Source organism: Poromitra crassiceps, assembly GCF_964638095.1.
Source record: "Poromitra crassiceps genome assembly, chromosome: 19".
In the NCBI taxonomy this organism is placed as follows: domain Eukaryota; kingdom Metazoa; phylum Chordata; class Actinopteri; order Beryciformes; family Melamphaidae; genus Poromitra; species Poromitra crassiceps.
In genome coordinates this window covers 5,729,312-5,752,851 of record NC_139646.1, presented here as the reverse complement: position 1 = coordinate 5,752,851, position 23,540 = coordinate 5,729,312, and the positions used below count along the sequence as shown (strand labels likewise).

The 23,540-nt window shown below is 43.2% G+C and overlaps 1 pseudogene across 1 annotated transcript; it reads left to right on the top strand.

Annotated features, from left to right (window-relative positions):
- Nucleotides 1-42: 42 nt before the first annotated feature.
- On the top strand, nt 43-22,323 carry LOC310794051 (axin-1-like; annotated as a pseudogene). The gene is made up of 13 exons (XR_014553950.1): nt 43-182; nt 1,109-1,793; nt 7,633-7,826; nt 8,211-8,363; nt 9,562-9,699; nt 9,866-9,962; nt 12,662-12,799; nt 16,664-17,069; nt 17,162-17,339; nt 17,749-17,928; nt 18,848-19,147; nt 19,298-19,447; nt 19,614-22,323. The product of XR_014553950.1 is annotated as an axin-1-like (transcript).
- Nucleotides 22,324-23,540: the final 1,217 nt, after the last annotated feature.

Genomic DNA, 23,540 nt, shown 5'->3' with positions numbered 1-23,540 from the left:
TTCTCTCGCTCTGTATTATTGCTCACAGAAAGCAGCCACCATGGGGAGTTAAGGGCAAGACGACGGGCTGTTTTCGTTAATATTTAATAACAATAAGCTGTCCTTATGCTGCGTTTTGGAGTACACAGTTCACGCCAGTATCCCCAATGCAGCGAATTACGGGGAACGGGCTTTCAGAGACGGTAGGAACGGACACTTTGATGAAAAACATGGGACGTTAACGTACCTTGCTAACCAAAACTAGCTAACACACCAAAGCTAGCTAGCTAGCTGGCCGCTGCAGCCAGCAGAATGGAAAACGTGCCCTCGCTTTCTTATGTTTGATCTCTGATCGACTGATTGGTTGACGTTACGACAATTGTCATTGTTTGCGTACTAGTTGGCTTTGTATGAATACATTCACAAAGTCCGCTTGTGTAGCGTTAAGTGCTTTTGTAGTAACTGCAAGCAGGCCCGTCCGTCTTGTGTGTGGCTGTAGAGTTTGTTTCTATACCCATCCCCCCACCGTCTTTGCAGGCCAAGATGAATGAGATTCTCACTTCAAAGCACTGCCACTGGTGGTGGTATTGCTACGTGCTAGCTAGCTATCCTAACTGCTTAACGTTGGCTAGCAAAATGATTCCGGTTTAGATGAAGTATCAGTTTTTGTTTTGTCAGCTGCTAGCGTTAGCTTCTCACTTAGCAATCTGGTAAGCAAAACTATAAAACTTGCTACCGAACTTTAGCTTGCTAACCTAATTTACTTGCATAGCCTTATAGAGTCGTTTGCTGCGAACCCAGTCTAAACAGATACTTGACGTTACTAATTGGGTTAGCTTGTAGGAGGCAGGCATGTGAAGTTGACATTCTCGCAATAGATAACTTTACAGGGGTCAGTCACTTTATTCTACTTCTATTGATCTCAGTCAACCACTTGGGTTTTAATGTATACTCATTGTGTTGGTTCTTGTTTATGCTGAAAGGTGATGGACTGAAATATTAATTAGATGAGGGGAAAGTAGAGACAAATCAACAATATCTGTCATCTAATTTATTACCTATGTTCTTTTCACCTTCCTTTGTGTCTCCCATCACCACTAACTGTCTTTTTTCTTGCCCCCCATCTTAGGGAGAATTGTTTGTCAACAGAGTTGTTGCTAGAGGGGGAGATCTGACCTCTGGTTTCTGCCATCAGAGACATGAGTGTGGTCAGAGAATTACATGGGATTGGGTACCGAGGTGGGGTTGTGGCCTCTCTGGGCGGCCCCACCCACTTTACAGAAGATGCTCCGCGACCCCCAGTCCCTGGTGAGGAGGGATCTGATGTGGACCCCCCAGTCCAGTCAACTAACACCCGTCCAAACCCCCTTTCCCAACCCCTCTACTTCCCCCCATCCTCCTCCTCATCTAAAATGGCCGATCTGCCAAGCTACACGCCCTCTTCGTCGTCTGCAACTCCACGACGCCCTGACCTGGACTTGGGGTATGAACCTGAGGGTTCAGCTTCACCAACACCACCTTACCTGAAGTGGGCCGAGTCGCTTCATTCTCTCCTGGACGACCAGGAAGGTATCCAGCTGTTCCGCAATTTCCTGTGCCAGGAAGGGTGTGCGGACCTTCTTGACTTCTGGTTCGCCTGCTCGGGGTTCCGGAAGACCGGCCAAGACAAGAAGGCTAAACTGGCCAAGGCCATTTACAGGAAGTACATTGTAGATGGAAGTGGGATTGTCTCCAGGCAGATCAAGCCAGCCACCAAGAGCTTCATCAGAGACTGTGTGGTGAGGCCGCATCCAGACCCTGCCATGTTCGAACAGGTGAGGCAAACACTGATATATGAAGGTTGTAAATGAAAGGGTGATGCACATTGTATTACAAAGGCAGTTGAAGTTCTAGTGCATTTTTCATAGTGATTGTATCTTGCCCATCTCAGTCCTAAAAATGGTCTTGTAGGGTCAGGACTGAGTATTGAAATTCAGTGCTTTTAGGTACCAACCATTAACCAACTCAAAACAATACTGCTGAGCAGCAAAAAATGTACTTTGACAGAAACCTTTATTTATATTCAAATGAAAGGTAACACATCTGTTTTGTTGTCGCCCCAATCACTGCCACTCACCACTATTGTTTAGCCTACTTATGAGAAAGTAACACTGTGCAGTGCATTTAAATGTATGGCTATCTATTAGGGATGTCACAATATATCGTCCCACAATATATCGCGATATCAAAACGTGTCAATATGTATCGTTGAGATTAAATCTCATATCGTGAGAAAAAGAAGCTGAACGTGGTGGCACTGATCTGCATCTGATTGCATGCTCGCTCTCCTTTTCATTGCTTTGTTTGAACAGACGAGGGACGTGACAGACACGGAGGATGAAAATGGTGAAATTACTCAAATTAGCGTGGAGGATGCCCCCTCAACTTACAAATCGATCGGGGGAAAAAAAATGTTAAAATATCGTATCGTTATCGTGAACCCAATATCGTGTATCGTATCCGTGAACTGAGTGTATCGTGACACCCCTACTATCTATAGACTAAGTTCAAACACACAACTTACTTGAATTAATCTTGAACCAACAAATTCTGCTTCAGTACATATTTTCGCATATTGCATTGCTTACTACATACAGTAAGGGAGCTTAAACCTATCCCACACTTTTGTTTCAGCGCTGTGTTATAACAAAGTGACAATCAAGTCAAAGGCCACTCAGATCCTCTTCTAGTACCAACACTTCTCTCCCATGCGATCCTCCTTACCCTTGGTAGTTTTTGCTGTGATGGCACATCCTGGTAGTAGTAGACCCTTAAAATTGTGTTTGACCCAAGTACTGTATGTCACCTAAAGTAGGGCTGGGCGATACTGGTGAAATTCACACAGCAGTTATCCTACAGTAAATGACTGATATATTATAGTGAGCATCACTCGGGAAGGACTTAACGCTCTCTCGTAGCGGACAAGCCCGTCTTTTATTGTCACACGAACACCACAACACATGCATGCGGCCACAACACACTCATGCTGACGGTGGCCGGTGAAAAGTGTCCTCTGCATTTAACCCATCCAGGCATGTCCTTTCCTCCGAGGGGCAGGCCAGGAGCAGTGGTCGCTTTCTCGTACAGCGCCCGGGGACCAACTTCGGATGTTGTCGTCACTGGTCGGATGACGATGACGATCTGATTCTTCTGCATGTTTTTAGTGGGGGGGGGGGGGGGGGGGGGGTGTTATATACGGAGGAACCCCCTGGGGGGTACGGGGAGAACATGCAAACTCCACACAGAGAGAAAGGCCCTTATGATGAGATAACCCACCTGGGCAGTAGGCACTGAAGATATGGGGGGGAACACAACCACAGCGCTCACAGTGTCCCAGGCGAGAATCGAACTCAGGACCCTCTAACTGTGAGGCGACAGCGCTACCGACTGCGCCACTGTACGGTGCTGTAGCCATTTGTGGTGATGAATCCGTCCGTCCAGAAAAGGTTCATGTGTCTACTAGCCTGTGTGTTTCAGCAGGCATCTCATTGCGTCCTACTGGATGTTGTTGATGTTTTGTCAGGAGGACCCCTTGGCCCACTATCCATTCCTCCGCCATTAAAAAGCAAAGTAAACGCATGTCCATGTCGTGCCGTTGGTTCGGTTTAGGCAACAAAGCTTGGTTAAATTTTAGCCTCTTCTCTCTGCCAAAACATTTCCTCTTCCTCCAACTTCACTCATTCAGACCAGCCCACTGCTACTGATGTCAGGGACGCCGGGGTCCTAGCACCAGCCGACAAGTGCCTACATTTGGTGGAGGGGGGGGGGAATATATCCGGATCCCAAAATAGAAAACCGAATCCATCCCCCAACGAACGATTCAAATATCCGGATAGTCCAATATTCAGGTCCAGCTTTAGTTGATGGTATATAGTTATTTACATTTATTTACATGACAACAACTGAATAACATTGCACTCACTATTTTAGACTTGCAGCTTGACTAAAATGCTGTTCAGTGAACTTGTCTGGGTTTAATTGATTTGTATAAGCTACAGTACCTAGCTACAATCTTCTGGCAGTTATTTGGCACCATCATATAGTCAGAAAGAATGTAACACACATGTTAACAGTAGGGATGGGCATTTTAAGCAATTTGAATACCCAAGTCCTATTCATCTTATTCTTTGCCCATACAAGGAGGCTTCTTCATGACGTCATTTTGTAATCGTCTTTCCGTTTTAGACACGGAAGTAGATGACGCCTACCGTAGTCAATTTTAGACTTGCCAAAAAGCTGTTTTCAAGCCAAAAAAAAAACACGTTATAAAATTGTAATATTTTTTCAGATGAGAACATTTCAAATATGTGACCAGTTTATCAGAATAATGCCTATTTGGACATATTTAACGAGCAGCGAGGACTGGGAGCGCTGGCTGTGCTGGCCGGTCGGACTAGCTGTCTGTCAAACCCTACTGTAGGCTACTGGCAGTGAGAAAACACCGTCGACGTGCTTTTGTAACTAACGTTAAATGCCGACCGGGTACAGCCATCGGTTCCTCGCAGCAGTAACGCTATGAACATGTCACTGAAGTTGGCCGCAGTGTAGCTGCTGAATGTTGCCAAACTTCATTCATAGTGACGTTTTGTTTTGGAATTGGCCGCCAACTAGCGCTGAACCGGAAGAACAAATACAATTGCGGGTAATGCGGAAGAGAGAAAAAGTGGGCGTGGTGAATAAGGTGAATTATGAACGCGTGCAGGGCGGGGGGGGGGGGGGTCTGTGTGATTACTATTGTAATACCAGAGCAGGGGTAATCTGTAGGGATGAACGCGAGTACTCGGTTACTCGAGGAGAAAAAGGTATTTCAACGAACGAAGCAGCACTTTTTTTTTAGGTGTAAATTACGCTGGTGTAAATTACAAGCGCTCCCTCTCAGCTGCAGTGTGGCTCCGCTGTTCTGGTTAGACCAGCAACTAACGTTAGTTAACGCTATACATCTTAGGAACACAAATGATGCCCTCCTCATACACATGTAGGTAAGACCCTTAGCTAAGCCTGCATGCGTGTGCATACTGTTGTCACTGCGGGCCATCTCTGGAAATGTGCCTTTTTTTCCACAGCGAAAAGTCGATGCTAACTTAGCATCAATGCTAGCGTGAGGGAGGACTTACCAGCATTCAGTCATTGCCTGCTTACTGCTGCTTGCTGGTATTGTTAGTCCCATGTCAGAAAAAGTCTCCAGGTGTGTCGCTAACGTTAGTTTCTTTTGAGAAAGATTGTCTCCACGGGCGTCTGAAAAGTTGTCTCGAGTCAGATGCAGCCATGAGTTGTGATGCAGCCAGTGTTGTATGACTGTGAGCGTCCATGCTAACGTTAGTACTTTAAACAGCAGCAGCAGCGTGCGTCTTGTCTCTATGAACCTACAGAATGGACGGTTAAAGCATAGACTCTTGCTTACTTTAAAACTTGTATTATCAACATACATATAACGTAACGTTCGCTCTAGTCTAGCTGCTTTGGATACCCGACTGGTGTCTCACTGTTATTGTTCCCGGGAACAACATGCACTAGTAGGAACTAACAATCCTATTGTTTACATTTCCCGGTGTAACCGGTAATACCGGTCTGGTCACGTGCTTATCATTCGGTGTGAAAATGTTCACACCGTGGCATCACTACTCGTGATGCGCTATGGCGTGAAAGTGTGGCTGTAACACATTACTCAAAATAAATAAGGTTACGTTACAATAAGCGTTTTATATTGAAAGCAACAAAGCGGATGATGTACTTGTACATTCTGGCTGACTTGACGCCTGTGCAGTTCATGCTGCCAGATCCACATGACGATGCGTGCGTAGACCATTTTTAAAGGGGTGGGGAGTGGGGCGAGTACCCAAACAGCGGAAACGTTACTCGAGCATTGACGTTATGAACGAGTACTTGAGTACCCACTGCAGTTGGATTAACACTGCAGTTGGATTTCAAAAGGGTCCTGGTCCTGGTCCCTGCACTAGCGCCTCCTCTGGTCAGTTGGGGCGCCTGTTCAGGGCAGAAGGGAACTGGTGGGAAAAGCGTGATCCTCCCACATCATTCCATGTCCTGCTGGTGAAGCTCACCGCCGTCAGGTTAAAAGAAGTGGCCGGAAACTGCGCATGTGTCGGAGGAAGCATGGTGCTAGTCTACGGCTGTCCCCAGATCGGCAGAGGGTGGAGCAGCAAGGGGGAAATTGGCCAAGTACAATTGGGGAGAAAATGGGGGGGAAATCAGAAACAATAATAATAATAAAAAAAACTGTTGGATTTAAAAAAACATTTATTTACATAATAAACATCTAGTGGTATTCTGATGTCAAATATAGTCAGAAAAAATCTACAGAGAAGTCTGGAAATGTGAGTATGGAAAAGTATTTAATTTTGAAATTGAAAATGTGTAGGAAGGACACATATCAGTCGATATCGAAAATTTTTAATGGCCCCGTTTTTATTAATTAAAAGAAACTAGAAGAAAAGGATTCGAACCCGCGTCGGCCACGTGAAGGGCCGAGCCTCTGTGGTACGCGTGCTACCAGGTGAGCCACAGGACGCACAAGAAAAAGGTTGCATTTAACCAGTTTATTTTGAACCACCTTCTTTTCAAGGCACACGGGTCATTTGTCACACATACACGCTCTGAGTGCCAGCAGTAATTTACAGACATTGTGACGTTTTATTTTTGATGACATAGCCTAGCGTTGCCAGCCTTCTCAAACAAAAAACATGGTAACGTGCATTTCAGGGTTGTTTAACGTTAATGTTAGGCGATTCAGTGAATGAGCTGCTGCCCCACATTCCCCAAAGTACCGTTGCAGACGTCCGCATTTGTGAAATTGGTGTGTAACGTTAATGTCCCGGTCGCACACGACTGCGTAACGGTAACGTTATTAATATATGGAAGTTGAACACATGTTAACACGTTGTCAATTTACGTTAACATGAATTGAAGTTTACGTTAACATGAATTGAAACTCACTCACATCGAATTCTATGTAACGTTTACAGACAACAGTGTTCTGCTTTCGGCATCCATTTTGACAGTTTCCTCCACGTCTAGTCCCTCCGCACTCATCTCCTTCTTCTGTGTTGTTCACTGGTGGTGTTGTTACACGTGTGGTGGTGTGCTGCTGAGTGAGACCACACCTGCACTTCACGTCACTAGCGCTGCCCATTGTCGAGGGATATGATTGGCTGTTTATGAGCTGGGGCGGGTGCACGCTCGGGGTTTGTCTTAAATGATTGGCTGTTTCCGTGTCAGTCGTAGCACACTCCATTAACAAGGTACAGTACATGAAAGCCTGTATGAGCCACGGAGCAGAGGAGAAGCGCTCTATCGAACTGTTTTTTTTTATTGTATTGATGACGTCAATATATATTGCTATCGTTTTAACGCCCAGCCTTAATATTATTATCGATATATTGCCGAGCCCGCCCCTAACCCCAACCATCCTCCATCGCAGTGAATTTTCTCTCTCAGTGATTGATGAGATGGTACACTTTATTAAATTAAAATCATTATGCTGTTTAGTCATATCCTTTTATAAAGAGATGGTAGCATTTTTGAAGTACCATTTGATATCGTTTCCGACAGTGGTGTCCAGCCCTGACTCCAGCTGTATGACCTGTGTATGTGTCCCAGGCTCAGACGGAGATTCAGGGCACCATGGAAGAGAACACCTACCCTCTGTTCCTCAAGTCGGATCTGTATCTGGAGTACACTCGGACAGGAGGGGAGAGCCCTAAGCCGAACCCCAGCGATCAGAGCCCTTCTTCGGGACCGGTCAAGCCCGTGCCTGGATACTTGCCCACGCTTGCGGAGGATGAAGAGTGGAGGTGAGAGATGAGCTTGGGACTTGGCGTTGCCCCGCTGGTGTCATAATGTACTTCAGAGGTACCCAAACTTTTTTAGGATTAGAGCTACTTAAAAAAAAAAAAAAAAGTCGGGAGCTACTTTTTTTTTTTTATAATGTTAAATACTGTAGATACTGAGTTAAGCTATGAGTGGGATTTAGTTTATGCATTAAAAATAAAAATAAGACATTTTGCATTTATTTGGCGAGCTACTTATTGATGGCCCGAGATCTATCAATCCTACCTATTGGGCACCCCTGATGTACTTGTTCCCTGCCTGGAAGCTTTGCATCGGGAGTGACAAAGCAACAGAGTGAGAGAATAGGTCAGACGTGGAAAAACTGGTCTAATATCATGTGTTCTTAGGTGTGGAGGAGGAGCGCGGGAAGAGGAGGACGAGGAAGATGATGAGGACTGCGGAGACACACCGGCTAGTAGGCTGACTCATAGACTGCTGATGGAGACGGCACCGCAGAGATCCACAACCAACAGGAGAAGGCAGGACAGCCGGGAGTGCAGGTCTGTGTGTGTCAGGGTTCCTACGTTTATATATACAAAAATATTGATTTATTATTATTTCCAGCCCTGGAAAATAATACATATAAAAAAAAAAAACAGAAATGTGATCGGAATTTGTTCATCTACTACTGGATTGTCGCGGGGGGGGGGGGGGGGGGGGTATATATCGTTCGAGACAATATTGTTATTATGTGTCATTATGGAGTATGATATATGATACATACTGTACATGAGCATGTACGTGTGAACCATGAGCATGCAAATTGCATCAATCACATCACAGCATGTCAGGCTGTCAGCATAGCATCACGTTGCATATCGCCACTTGCTACGTGATGCAGTCGGCCATATCGACCTGCAGAACCGGCTGGCCAAGACTTAACTCCTCAATATGGATCTACTTCACTCACTTGGAGGGGATTTTGATTTGAACAAATTGATACTGAATAAGCACAGGTACTTTGCAAACCTGCTTTAAGTAGGTTGGAGTGAAAAGTTCAACAACAAATGTTTCATCTTCTTTGCATTTTTCACCCCAGGCAGCATGCATAAAAAGCTTTTGTGAGTCATCTTCCCCCGCAAAAAGCACCAAATTACTGGCACAAAATGCAAACCCAGACAAGTTTTTCAGCTCAAATAAAGTTTAGCTGAATATTTTATCCTGATGTTTTCTTTTATCTTTTTATTTATCTTCTTCTTATTTAAAATAGTTAGTGTTTTGAGATTCAAGTCAGAATGATCAGATTAAAGTCAGAATTCTGCGGGGAAAAAGATGCATACTATGTGACATCACTGACAATGTCACTGATGACATTATCAATAGGGCTGGGTATTGGTTCAAATTTCAAGAATCGATTCGATTCCGATTCACAAGGTTCCGAATCGATTAATCCCGATTCGATTAATTTCAATATCGATTTGGTCAGTGATACTAAAACATGTTTTTTGAGCTGTAACCTGAATTACATGATTGTCCAGTTATGGATAAGACAATACAAGAATACCCCCCTCACAAAAAAATGGTGCGACCAAATCATGTGCTGTGCAACCAACTGGAAAAGTTGGTCGCACACAGTGCTACCAGTGGAAAAGGTAGTCTGGAGCCCTGACCCTAGCATGTGTGTGAGTAAATGACAATGTATACATGTACCTATGTGATTCTGTGTGCACATGTATTTATTCCTCTGCTCCCCCTCAGGCCATGGAGAGAGCCGGTGGTAAACCCGTACTACGTGAACATGGGCTACGCTCGCGCTCCAGCAACCAGCGCCAACGACAGTGAGCAACAGAGTATGTCAAGTGATGCAGACACGCTATCATTGACCGACAGCAGTGTGTAAGTAAACGTACACACAGTCTGTTACCCTACCTACTCAGATGTACTCCTACTCTTCATTCATTCATTTGTTTACCGTTAGTGGATATAAACATGTTTAATACCAATACTTCACCTCACAAGGGTTGTGGTCCATTATTGTTTGTGTTTGTATGTGTCTGTGCAGAGATGGTATTCCTCCATATAGATATCGGAAGCAGCATCGTAGAGAGATGCATGAAAGTGCCAAAGCCAATGGACGTGTGCCCCTACCTCATATACCTGTGAGTTAACGGATAGCATTGAAATAACCTCACATCAGCAGCACACACAACTGTATTTATATTTTAGCAGTAAAGACAACAGGAAACCTATAATATAGGTTTATATGAGCATAAATATATTATATTTATGCTAAATATATTATAGCCGATTTCTCTACACAGGTTGTATAAAAATACATAAATTGCACATTTTGCATTTTGTCAAAGATTGATTGATTGATTGATTGATTGACTTTATTAATGGATACAGAGACAACAACAAGATCCAAGGGATAGCATGTAAAAGTGTAAACAGAAAAGATGAATGTTAAATAAAAGGGATAGTTAATTTTTTTTAAAGTCTAGTCCTATTTGCTACTTAAAAGTGATGATGTTGATTGGTAGAGTTCTTTCTCAGAACAATCCATGCTGTTCCTCATAGTAGCTCTGGCAGGTTTGGCAAAAATGAATGCAAGGTCAATGGGGACACGCTCCTGTATGGACAAGCTGACTGAAGCTCACTGAGATGTACTTTGTGTAGGGCTGTCCCAGCGAGTCGACGTAATCGATGACGTCGACTACGTAATTACGTCGACGCACGCTACGTGCGTCGACACGTCACAAAACAAAAAAGATGGCAGCGATGGCCGGAAAAAGTAGTCATTTCTGCACCGCAGCGAACATAACATTACACCATTTAACGGTGTTATTCGGCCGTTTAACGTTAACGTACATATTTCCGTTTGCTTTCACGGCTAACATGTAGAAAATTGATTAAACTAACGTTACAGACCATTGTTAGTCTGTTGCTGCTCACGTTAATTTACTGCGTGCATCATTTAACAGTGCTATTCGGCTTTTTACATTCTTCTGTTTGGGTTCACGGCCATGTAAGATGAGATCAAAACTAACGTTACAGACCATTGTTACAGTCTGTGACTGTTAGTCTGTAAATCGTTTGTATTATTTATTTCCTTACCCCCACACTGATGCAAACATACATTTGGCTGAGTTAGCTGCACAATGCACATTACTCCAGTGATTAAATAAATCCATGTCCTGTAAAAATACTGATCCTCCTCAGTTTAGGGAAAGGGTTCATACATAAAGTGATGAATCATGACGATGATCAATTTAATCTATGTGTCAGGTGGTCCAGTATTTTCGTGATGAGAGCAGGCAACTGACAAATAGGCAGGCACTATCTATTATATAATAATAAGATTCATATTAATAATAATAATAATTCATATGATCATATCATAATAACAGACATGGAAATTAGACTTAGACTAATTTTAAATATGTCCCTCCCTACAGTATTATATTATTATTTATCTCTCTCTCTTTTCAGGAAGCAAAGCAGTGTGGAAGAGTTTTTCCCCAAACGAGAATGAGATGGTTAAATAAAATACTGAAATTGAGAAGTTTTTGTTTATTTATTTGTTTTGGGTAAATTTATTGTTATATAATAAAAAAATTAAATAGAAAATAATCGCTAGATTAATCGACTAATCGAAAAAATAATCGTTAGTCGAATCGATAAGAAAATAATCGTTTGGGACAGCCCTAACTTTGTGTGACTGTGGAGGACATCTCAGTGAGCTTCAGTCAGCTTGTCCATACAGGAGCGTGACCTCATTGACCTTGCATTCATTTTTGCCAAACCTGCCAGAGCTACTATGAGGAACAGCATGGATTGTGGTGAGAAAGAACTCTACCAATCAACATCATCATTTTTAAGTAGCAAATAGGACTAGACTTTAAAAAAAATAACTATCCCTTTTATTTAACATTAATCTTTTCTGTTTACACTTTTACATGCTATCCCTTGGATCTTGTTGTTGTCTCTGTATCCATTAATAAAGTCAATCAATCAATCAATTAGGCTGTTTGGTGCTTTGCTTTGTACATTACGTATTAATCATTGACTGCTTTGAATTACAAGGACTGATTTTGGTTTGGGATTATATAGGGCTGTTAGGCTGGTCGCTATTTGCTGTTGTTGCTTTAGGCCTAATATTAGGCTATAGTGTTATTTTGCGAGTGCGCTGTTTGCTGTCAGTGGTGCCAACTAAACTCCCTCAATGTGCCATCTATCTATTAATTTTCTAAAGCCTTGTAAGTGCGCCTTTATGGTGCCAAATTCATTATTTTCCTATTAATCACCGTGACAGACTCACTGAATTATGCGGGGAAAAAATCAGGGAGGGGGTTCGGGCCGGGCTCGGACAGATTATCAATTGGACACCTGTCGGTGTCGGCCGGGCTCGGCTAATAATGTGACGGGCTCGGTCGGGTTCGGCAACGAAAATTCAGCCCGAGCCCAGCTCTAATGTCTGCCCACACTAATACTACTCCTTTTTGTCGCATTGAGTGCATGTTGCCTTTTTAGTTATCAAATTCAATTTAAACTTGCAAAGGAAGTTTTCTTTAGCTTTGTCTTCTTTCTTTCTTTTTCTCCCAAATGTATTTAACTTTGCGTTGATGATTTGTTAAAGCTGCATTCAGTGATGTTTTTGTGTTCAAATAACTGACCAAACACTCTATTTCAGTGATTGCTGTCAGAATATAAAGCCATTTAACACTTATTTTTAACACAAAAACATGGCTGAATGCAGCTTTAATTTACTTGGCATAATAATCTATATTAACTGATGTTTACAGGAATTCATGGCATTTGTTTTCTCTCTGTATAATTGGTGTTGTTGTGTATACAGCGCACGTACCGCATGCCAAAGGACATCCATGTAGAGCCTGAGAGGTTTGCAGCTGAGCTCATCAGCAGACTGGAGACTGTTCTAAGAGAGAGAGACGCTCAGGAAAGGCTGGAGGAGAGGTTGAAGAGAGTCCGACTGGTGAGTTTAGAGTGTGTGTGTGTGTGTGTGTGTGTGTGTGATGTCAAGGACCTCATGATATGGGGCAAATTTGATGATATGCCTGAAGTTTGCACCAAATTGACACAAACTTTACAGTGTTAGCATTATGTTATATTAATATCTGCATTGCTGATATGGTTCAGTGAATGAATTGCAGGATTTCCCCCTATAGTAAAGCCCCAAAGAACCCCCCGCCAGGCTAACAGGATTCTAAAATATAATAGTTGAAAATAACATTACACTCAATTCATACTAGTTTCTAAGGGTGTTTTCACACATAGAAAGTCTGAACCATGGTCCGAAACAAATTCATGTTTTTGTTTACATTATATACATTTGGTCCAGTTAGGTTTCCGTTTGCACTGCAATTATGCCAGCGAACCAAAGGACTTTACATGACATACATACCTGCGTGGGATGCGTCTCCCTATACTTGACATTGATTGGTTTCTAGATGCGCGTGCGTCTGACGTCGGCGTGTTGTGATACTGTCCATGGTTGTGATTGTGAATGTGATTTTTTATTTGATTATTATTATTATATTTATTTATTTTTGTCTGGGTTTGTTGTTGGTATCGGAAGTGGGGACAAGGTAGCCTATCTCCTTTGCCACTCGAAACATAGCGTTTTCGGAGACTCACACCACTTTGGAAATCGCAACCAAATCAGTCATTTTATGACTACGGTATAGGCTACTGGCATCCAAAACTGAACAAAGAATGCCAGCCGTTAATAGAGAATGTACCTGCATTCAAAAAGCCTGCCTGTCAGCGTTGGATATTAATTAAGGACTAGTTTGGGTCTGTGTGGCAGTGTTTTTTGCTTACAGTGAGCGAGGCAATATGTTTGTGCAGCTTATACAGCTCATTCCCTTTAAAAAAAAGGCAAGTAATTTCTTTATCTTCAGCTGAAGACTTCAGATGGCATTGCTCTACCCTCCTCTCTCTCTCTCTCATCCTCTCCGAAAATCCCTAAAGCATAGGCATTTTTTTCACTTGCCTTTTTATAGCGTCGTCGGCCATGTTTATATTAAAAATGGTTCTTCTCTTCCTCGCCTCATGTGTTCCCACGGCTCATCTTTCATTTTCCTCTGACAATAGCCTGGTGAAACTTCCTGTAACTGGTCTGAAAGTCCGAACTATCCACACACTTCCTCGGACCAAGTTTTGTCTGGCCCGTGGTCCGGCTGAGGGAGGTTTCACACCTGTCACTTTGGTTTGGATCAAACAGAAAAATCTGGATCAAATGAGGCTGGTGTGAAAGCCCCTTTAAGCTGACCAGGGCTTTTCCCTAAATATCATACGCCTTTGGCTGCCCACGTGTTTTTGTTTGTTTATTTTTTAGCCCAATCCTCCTCCTACCCTAATGCACATCTGGCACACACAAACAAAAGACCGTAATCTGCAGTCGCATTTGTTTTGGCCAGCCTAGTCTACACACACTCACATTAATGTCATTACACCAGCTCAATATTGGGTGCAGTGAAACTGAGCAACGAGCTCTGCTCACTGAGAATACAAGTTGATAAAAAAAAAAAAAAAATAGGTTTTATTTATTCGCACAGTAGAAACAAAACAAAGGCATATGACAGTTCAAATGACAAGTCAGATGAGATATTTACAGAGCTAAAATACAGACAGGAGTACTGTGCAGGAGGAGGCAAAGAAAGCCCAGAGGGCTTATAAGGCGCACTCCACCTCATTTAACAGTTCAAAAGTTTAAACATACACAATAACAAAAGAAATAGAAATAGAGCAAGATACAGAAGAAGAAAGATTTCTACATATTGTCAGAAGTAATTAAGAGTTCCTTAAGAGCTTTTTTTCTAAATTCTTAGGGAAGGTTTTTCAGCTAGATAGAAAAATTCATTCCATAGTTTTACTCCTCTAAATTTAATGGAGAATTAAAGGGGATTTGAGAGCAGAGAATAAGCTACAGCAGAGCAGTAGGGGCAAATATTATAAAGGAGCCACCGGCGGCCGCAGGGCATTTGGTGAAAATACAAGTGGATGAGAAAGTCCATCCTCTGTTTTGCAAGCCGTGCTTATGGTCCACCGTGCTTACAAACGATCCATGTCCTCAAAGTAACACTTAACGCTCCATATGGACATTCTTACACAAGGTGCATCAAGTCAGCTGGAGATAACTACAATAATATCTGATTTGACCTACAAAATGATTTAATTCCCCCCCCACCCTAAATGACGTCCCCTAGGACCCCGGGGACGTCGGTAGCAGTGGGCTGGTCAGAACGAGTGAACGTCAAGGAGATATTTTGGCAGAGAGAGAGAGGAACACCGTGACCTGAGTGTAGTCTTGCCCCCCAGCCAATTATGCCATCGTTTCTAAATACTGTAACTGTCTGCGTCAATGTAGCCGGCGCAGCTCATGAGAGCCAGCAGCCAGTTAGCTGTGCAGAGACATTAGCCTGCAGCTCATGAGAGCCAGCAGCCAGTTAGCTGTGCAGAGACATTAGCCTGCAGCTCATGAGAGCCAGCAGCCAGTTAGCTGTGCAGAGACACTAGCCTGCTGAAAACACACAGGACACATGAACTCTCTGGACACAGTTGTCACCGCAAATCAGAGGATGGATGGATAGATAGATAGATAGATAGATAGATAGATAGATAGATAGATAGATAGATGGATGGATGGATAGATAGATAGATAGATAGATAGTAGGGGTGGGGGAAAAAAATCGATTCACCTAAGTATCGCGATTTTTAATGTCACGATTTTTTTAATCGATCTTTTATTCCAGAATCGATAATCGCAAAAAAAAAAAAAAAAAAAAAAAAATTGGGTGCTTGCAGTCAGGCCACTCACTGAACAGCAGGCCAGATGCCGCCTACTGGTTTACTAGTGGTTTTATTACTTTATTAGTTAGTCTGAAGTAATAATTACACTTCAGGCTTAAAGTGGGTGCATCTCGTTGTAAAATTGGACTTCAAACGGCCCAAATCTGGTTTCAAACGGCCCAAATTTGGCTTCAAACGGCCCAAATTTCACGCGCGTCGGCCCATATCGGCCTGGCCTGCTTGGTATCTAATGCCCGGCCTGAATTATGATCCCAGTCCGCCCCTGTTTTTAACTATATCGCCCAGCCCTACTCATGATATATAATATACAGTCTCTAGTGTATGATTCAACTTTTCCCATGTTCTAATCTAGTGTAAAAAAGCAAACAAACTGAAAAAATAAAAGAAAAAAATAAACAAAAATCGCAATAAATCGTAATATCGAATCGCAATAATCGTAGAATCGCAATACTTAAGAATCGCAATATAAATCGAATCGGCACCCAAGAATCGTGATAGTATCGAATCGGGAGATAAGTGAATCGCCACAGCCCTAATAGATAGATAGAGTTGATGTTCCAGAACAGCCCAACGGATAGAAATCTATCCTTTCTGATGGATCAGTGTGGCTGGAGCTAGGTCCTTCCTTAGTCATGCTCACAGCCTGTTCATGGTATCCCATGATGTCACATGCATTTCTTACCAATATGGTGATTTTCATTACAGATTGGCTGTTTTGTCATTTGATTGTAATCACATGTTAATTGATTACAATCACCTGTTATTGTCCTACCAAGATGATGAAGTATATTGAAGTAACATTGTGATGAAGTAACAGAATACTATGAATATATATTTCTATAGGAGTGTGTGTGCATGTTTCTCACCCAGCGACCGCAGGGTCTGGGGGAGAACTGTGAAAGCGAAAGATAGGTGTCGCAGCGCTACGCCGTCCATCTCAGCGCAACCCCCCCCCAGCCCTTATGTGTGTATGTTTGTGTGCGTCTAGTTAACCAATCAAATCTTTCTCTCCCTTTCCAAACAGGAGGAAGAGGGTGATGATGCTGACGTCTCCATGGCAACCTCCGTATCTTCTCATAGCATACCACTTCCCCTCCCCTCATCCTTTCCGCCCCTCTACGGTGCCCGCTACTCAGAGACCACTGCTAACACGGCAACAGTCGCAACTTACGGTGGCCTGGTCGCCATGGAGGATTCCCACGACGACGACCCGGAGTCTATATTGGACGAGCACGTACAGCGGGTGATGAAAACGCCGGGCTGCCAGTCGCCGGGGGCAACCAACGCCACCTTAGGAGGAGGGGGCCGACACACTCCCCCCAAAGCGTCGCGTTCACCAGACGGGGGGGTCGCCCCGCCTCACTACCCCCCCTCCCACTACCCTCCCCACCGGGGCGCAGGTCACAGTCTGCCTGCTGCCGCGGTCAAAGGTAGGACGATGGAGAGAGAGGGTTCAAGGTAGAGAGAGTGGAGAAATGGCCACAGCACGCACTAATGAATCTCCCATGGATGTCTATCCTAGGTATGCATCACCACAAGCAGCCGTACCACCACAGAGGAAGAGAAGGGCAGGAAGAGGCGAACTCTAGGGCTCAGGCCAACGTCCTATGGAACGGAGACCCAGCCAACCAGTACGCAGGGAGGAGTCGTAACTATGCCGACGGGGCTGGAGCCAGCACACTTGATGGCATGGGTTACAGGTAGGATAGTGTGTGCGCTTCCATTGGCCAGGGCAACAGTAGATGTTGTCCCGTTCAAATTTCATAGTTATCTTGACCAAAAGTATCCCAATATCATATATATAGAGATAGAGATTACATTGATAACAGTACTGTAATAATGTGCTTAAATCTGACTTTACTATTACTATTATACCATATCAATCAACAGGACATTTGACTTTTTTCTTAAAAATCCAAATGACAAAATGCTAGTTTAACTTATCGAAACTGTAAGGATAGTTTCAAACTGCACAAATAAAAATCCAACTATGCATGGAACTAAAGTCAAATGTGTCAAAATTGCTACTGGCCTGCATCCACTGTCGCTTGTCTCATGTGTTTAGATGAGCTGACCTTGTTTGTGCACGTGTGCGTGTTTGCTTTGCAGTAGTAAAGGTAGCACACTATCACGGCGAGGTTGCAAGAAGACGGAGACATCAGGCAAGGTTGATGAAAGCGGGCGTGGCCTGGAGACCCAGGTGCCGCTGGAGGATCTGGAGAGAAACCAGAAGATCCTGCAGTGGATGATGGAAGGAGAGGCTCTCAGACACAAGAAGAGCGCGCATAGGTGATTTACGCACACAATGTCCAATAAGAAATACATTGGTTTATCATAGTAAAAGATGTTCTTATTTTACCTTGCGCTTAAAGGGACCGCTCATCCTAAAATCCAAAATACATATTTTTCCTCTCACCTGTAGTGCTATTTATCCATCTATATCATTTTGGGATAGTTGCCTGAGTTTTGGAGATATCGGCCACAGAGATGTCTGCCTTCTCTTGGATACAATGGAACTGGATGGCACTCGGCTTGTGGTGCTCGAAGCACCAAAAAAATACATTTGAAAAACTCAACAGCATGGTCTCTTTCCAGAAATCATGACCCGGTTACTCAATATAATGCACAGATTTTGTTGTGAGCAGTTTCATGTAGGAACTATTTTCTTTTGCAGTTTCATGTAGGAACTATTTTCTTTTGCAGTCTCATGTAGGAACTAGCTAGCACCTAGCGGGTGTAGTTCGGTCAAAAGAAAAGAGTTCCTCCATGAAACTGCTCATAACAAGGCCGGGGATTATCTTGAGTAACGGGTTCATGATTTCTGAAAAGAGACATTGCTGTTGAGTTTTTCAAATGTATTTCTTTGGCACTTTGAGCACCACAAGCCAAGTGCCATCCACTTTCATTGTATTGGAGAGAAGGCAGAAGCTCTGCGGCCGATATCTCCAAAACTCAGGCAACTAACACAAAACAATATAGATGGATAGATATCACTACAGGTGAGAGGGAATATATGTATTTTGGATTTTAGGGTGAGCTGTTCCTTTAACAGTTTATGATACGAGTCTGAGCAATTCCTAGACTGAAAAATTAAGTGCAAATTATTTTTTTATTATTAGGTATTTCATATTTTTGTAACTGATATTTTGTTAGTCAGTTTTGGCAGGTGCTCTGACATTCTTTCTCTGTCTCGTCCCCGTTTTCTCAGCGGTAGCACCAATGGCTCCAGGAGGACAGGACCTACCAACGAGTCGCCACGTCCGACCTCGGTGGAGCGTCCCGGGGCCGTGCACCCCTGGGTTTCAGCCCAGCTGCGCAACAACCCCTCGTCGGTTTCCTCCCCCATCCCCTGCTCGTCATCCACCCAGGTCCAGCCCTCCCACCCTTTCATCCAGGACCCAGCCATGCCCCCCAACCCGGCTCCCAACCCCCTCACCCAGCTGGAGGAGGCTAGGAGGAGGCTGGAGGAGGAAAGGAGGAGGAACGCACTACAGCAGGCCAAACAGAGGTAGGTGTGCATGTGCCGCTCCCGTGTGTGTGTGTGTGTGTGTGTGTGTGTGTGTGTGTGTGTGTGTGTGTGTGTGTGTGTGTGTGTGTGTACACACGTGTAATTGGAATCTAATTTGAATGTTCTGACTTGCCACTTGCTCTCTCTAAGGCATAAGTCTGGTAAGCGGCAACTGTGCGAGAACGTGACTGTTGCGTACTACTTCTGTGGAGAGCCAATCCCATACCGAACATCAGTCAAAGGTCGCGTGGTGACTTTAGGCCAGTTCAAGGAGCTGCTTACCAAAAAGGGCCACTACAGGTAAGAAAATCCCACCCATATATCTTGAAATGCATGGCGTGTTTAGAAGATTTTTTTTGTCTCATTGGTTGCCTCAAAATTGATAAAGATACATGTATGTTGCATGACAATTTTAGCTGGCAAACAAAGAATCTGACTAACATGTTGATCATTTGTGTGTGTGTAGGTTCTACTTTAAGAAAGTGAGCGATGAGTTTGATTGCGGCGTGGTGTTCGAGGAGGTGCGCGACGACGACGCCATCTTGCCCATCTTCGAGGAGAAGATCATCGGGAAGGTGGAGAAGGTTGACTGAAATTAGGAAACGGGAAGATGAAACCGAATTGGGAAAAAGATCATTTGCGGAGAGGAGATGGGAAGTGAAGAACAATGGGGGGGTGGATATAAAAATTCAGCAGAGTGAGAAAAAGAGTGAAAGTAGAGAGATGGAAGCAGGAATGTATGTCAGACGGGGGATAGGTAAGTTAGAAGCTAGGCTTGAAGTATTAAGGAGGGGGGTTGTTTTATGGAGTGATACCTGTGTCAATGCTGGATCAAATCTACATAGAGAGGCTTGGCCCGCATGGGACAGGAGCGGAGGAATGGAACACAACTTATTTCACCCGTCTTTTGTCTCTACTGTGGATATTCGAGAAGGACTGTTAAAAGTGAATTGTCTAGCCGGTCTTCCACCTCCGCTACTATGGATGGGAAAGGATTAGGGGATTGCTGGATGGAGAGAGGTTAACTAGTCTTCCACTTCCTCTGCTCTCTGGAGGAGACCCTCCTCCGCAGACCATTACGATGCTGCTACATTACCACGGAAAACTCTTCAAACGGTGCTCGGGACAGTAAAAGAACGCGGCCACGTTCCATTCTGGAGTCTTGCTGCCTTCCGCTCTCTCTGTTCCTCATCAGCTGGTGGCACGGGGAGAGGACACAGGGGTTTTGGAATGGAACTCGGCCTGCTTCTCCTCCTGTCCACTTCATAGCCTCAAAACAGGAACTCAGCTCACCCCTTGATTCCTAGATGTCATGTAGTGATTTATCACATCATTGTGTTCAATGACAACAGTTCTCTACATAACTTGTTTACCAAAGCTACGTATTTTTGATATGACAAGTATCCTAACTACTTGTTCTCATTTTATTTGCATTGTGTATGTACAAGGCAGGTACTATTACGTATTAATGCAGCCTACAAATTGTCATATCTCAACTTAATGTTGTATAATTGTGTATGTTTTGAAGCTAGCTGTTAGTCATTTCAGGGCAGCCATTTTGTGTTTTTGTTCGCGGTTTCTTCTCCCCCCCCCCCTTCTATACCAGATCCCCGCATCCCAACTTTATACTGTTTACCTTTTGTGTGTGCAATTGTGTCGCCGTTCTACTCCAAAATGGATTTTAAATATAGGATTCCTCCCCAGCCCAATTATGTGCCATTCTTTAATTCCCATGGAAAAGACTAGTAGTGCACACCACAGGCGTGCTATCTCTGACCCCACAGTATCTCTTGTTTTCACTGGCCACACTCCCCTAATCTAATGTATGTTGTCCCTTTCTACTATACTATACAACCCTGTGTACTTAACTCCAAGCTCAGTCTAGGTGCCTGCCTGCCTGGCCAGTGCCGTTAACTATCTGCTTATACTTAAGAGTGTTTGTGTGTGAGTGTGTGTGAGAGCCTGTATTTGTGTATGCCTGAACTCAGCCAAAGAACATATTGTGCGTTCTGTATGCCTACATGCGTGTGTCTGTCTGTGCCAGTCCCAAGTCTTTGAGTATCAAATGTAATGTTTCAGCTTGAGCATAATGAAATCTCTTCGGTGTCTCGCAGGGTCACAAGTTTTCAAATGTTGTGTCGCTCAGTTTAAACTCTACAGCTAATCTCTTCCACTGCTCACACCAGTTCAGTAGACTGCTGAAAGGCCTCAAGGCCAGAAAGTCGAAAGGCACCGAGCAGAGGCAGTGCAGTGACAACACACCAGCTACGTAAGCTGAATGTAGTTTTTAATGTTAACGGGGGTGGTTTCTTACTTGCACCCTCTTTGTCGTCAAAGGAATCACTTCCTTGGTCATGTCATGATGCCTGCCTTGACTTTTGATCCTCAGCTTTTGGCCAGATTGATTGTTTTGCATTTTGTCCATATTGATAGTTCAGAGTGACTGTGCTCCAAGAAGGTGAAGAGGTCCTAGGTCTTTGCAGGAATGTCAAATAAAATTTGTCCTGGGTTTGGCCTAGTAAGGGAAAACATAGGATTGGAAAACATATTTGTCCTTACAGTACTTCAACCCATTATGCCTTCAATATGAAATTTTAAAATTTTAGATATGTATTTGTTTATACAAAAAAAAATACTTTAATAATCACCAAGCATGTTCTTTATATGGAATGTTTTCCTGATGAGTTGAATTATCTATTTTGTTCTAATGTTTAGTTGCAAACTGCTATGGCCCTCTGGTATATTTTATCTGTTTTGTTAGAAAGAATGCCCAGGGACGAATGAATGACAACATTGTAAGAGTTGTTTCTTGTGATTATTATAATTATTTCTTCCGAGATGGACAAAACCAACAACTATGTCTGTTGCGTCGTCAACTTGTGTGAAACACAGTGCCTTTATCATGTTATTCTAAATATGTTATTGAACCAATCCATGCTTTTAATGTAAGTTTTTATTTTCAATCAGTCCCGTTGTATTTTTAGCTAACACCGTGCTCGCTCACTTCTGTTCTGGATAGATCCTCTGCTGTAAATATGTACATTATCATTTCATATGTGTCTTCAAACCTGCACCACATGTTCATGGTGTTTGTTTTTCAAAGGTAAACGCCAAGATGTCACTGTGCTGGTTCCACTTGTACATTTCTTTTAAAAAGGTACTTCATAATAAAGATGTTGAATAAACCCTTCCTTTCTGTTATTGCTCTGGTGCAGGGAGGGGTCTTCAAAGTATGAGACTGTGGGCCTCCCCCCAGACAAAGCTTGGAAAAAGGAGCCCCCTCGCTCAATTGCTGGATGGTTATTGGATGATTATTTGATCCCATAGACACAAAACAATTGAGCCAAAATATCCTGATATTGCTGTTTGACTATCTAACGGTTAGTTAGATTCTAACCAGTTCACACATTTGGGCTATTCTATGTTATCTCATTTATATAAGGTAATATTTTTTCACTTTCACTGTCAGTCTCCCCTGAAACTGCATGGCCTCCTACTTTGAAAACCACTGCTTTGGTGTGTATACCTTCATTCACCTTTTCTTATGTATCATCTTGAAGAAACACGGAAAAAAGAACCCAGTCCCCTCTCCCACATTTGTAATAAGGTAATAATGCCGTTTGGCCTCCTAAACACGGCTTTGTTTTTTGTTGTTTTTCAGTCATTGCAGTTTTTTTTTTACGTGTTTATGATCAGTCCGCTGAGGTGGCCACCACACATCACTGTAAACCCCATGTAGATTGCATCACAGTTTTTCACAAGCTCTCTATCCGAACGGTATTATTTACTTTGTAATGACGTCTGTGTAGAGTCTTTAAATGGAAGACTCACTATTTTCCATAGTGATTTGTTTACCACGTGCAGCCTGACTGGGGTCAGGCATGCATTCATCTAGTCAGGAATGGATAATGGTGATGATGTCATCATGCCAAACTTGGGCTGTTGAAAGATGTACAGCAGTTTCCTCAAATGGGCTTGAGTTGCATGAGGTTGCCTGGTACATGACGCACGTGGTCCTGGGCTGAAGTTGCACTTGTTTTTTTTTTAATCAGAGCCTGGTATATGTCAAAGATGGGCAGCAACATTGATTTTGATCCATTTTTATTTATTCATTTAATTGAATTATTTATCCTTTTTTTGTGCACTGTCAGATTTAGAATAACGACGAGGAAAGAAGACTGCATACTTTTAATTAACGATTAACGATTTAATTGGACTATAAAACATTTTCGGCTACTGCCATCTTCAGGGAGTAGAGTCAATCTTGTGTGTCAGTGTCAGATTTAACAAAAATCCACATTATAGAGCCCATCAAAACCTTGTCATATCATCATGATCATCAGTAAATGGGAGCTGGGGCCCTGTTTGTTTCTCTGTCCCACTGTGACGCCAT